We start from the raw sequence: 478 nt of genomic DNA, 5'->3' as shown, positions 1-478 counted from the left end.
CCCACTCCTGCATCCAGCCCATAGTTTGGGGTACACCTTGAGCTGACATTCTAATTGGACTTAATAAAAAATTGCCTGGTAATTGATTAGCCCTTAAGGTTATGGTTTCTGTCACAAGTGCGTGAGTGGATAATATGCAGAGTTTCTGTAGTCAAGGAAATCTCCTATTGAAATGAGCTACAATGTAGGTAAAATTTCCCATCTTTCCATTTTATTACTGTTTGGTTTTTATTCCTTTTTAAGAAAATACTGGTATTGCCTGTGGGCAGCATTGCTTTCTAAGGAAATTGAACTTGTACCAGGCTCTTCCCTTGACAGTGTAATTTATTTTCTCTGGGATTTTCTGACTTCTCCTTGACCCTGGAGCCCGCGTTGTCTCAGAATAGGGGAAACCTTACAGGCATAGTTACTACATGAGATGTCCTTTTATTGGGGGTGTGAGATAATTGGCCTGAAGTACCCCACTGGGATATATCTG

At 40.8% G+C, this 478-nt stretch overlaps 1 protein-coding gene across 1 annotated transcript in view; it reads left to right on the top strand.

The window, feature by feature from the left end:
- Nucleotides 1-478, top strand: part of F13A1 (coagulation factor XIII A chain) — a 149,958-nt gene that overhangs the window by 63,596 nt on the left and 85,884 nt on the right. The window lies entirely within an intron of this gene.

The sequence above is a fragment of the Otolemur garnettii genome, unplaced genomic scaffold (genome assembly GCF_000181295.1).
Source record: "Otolemur garnettii isolate 467f Iridium unplaced genomic scaffold, OtoGar3 scaffold00026, whole genome shotgun sequence".
Lineage (NCBI taxonomy): Eukaryota > Metazoa > Chordata > Mammalia > Primates > Galagidae > Otolemur > Otolemur garnettii.
This window is presented reverse-complemented; position numbering and strand designations above follow the sequence as displayed.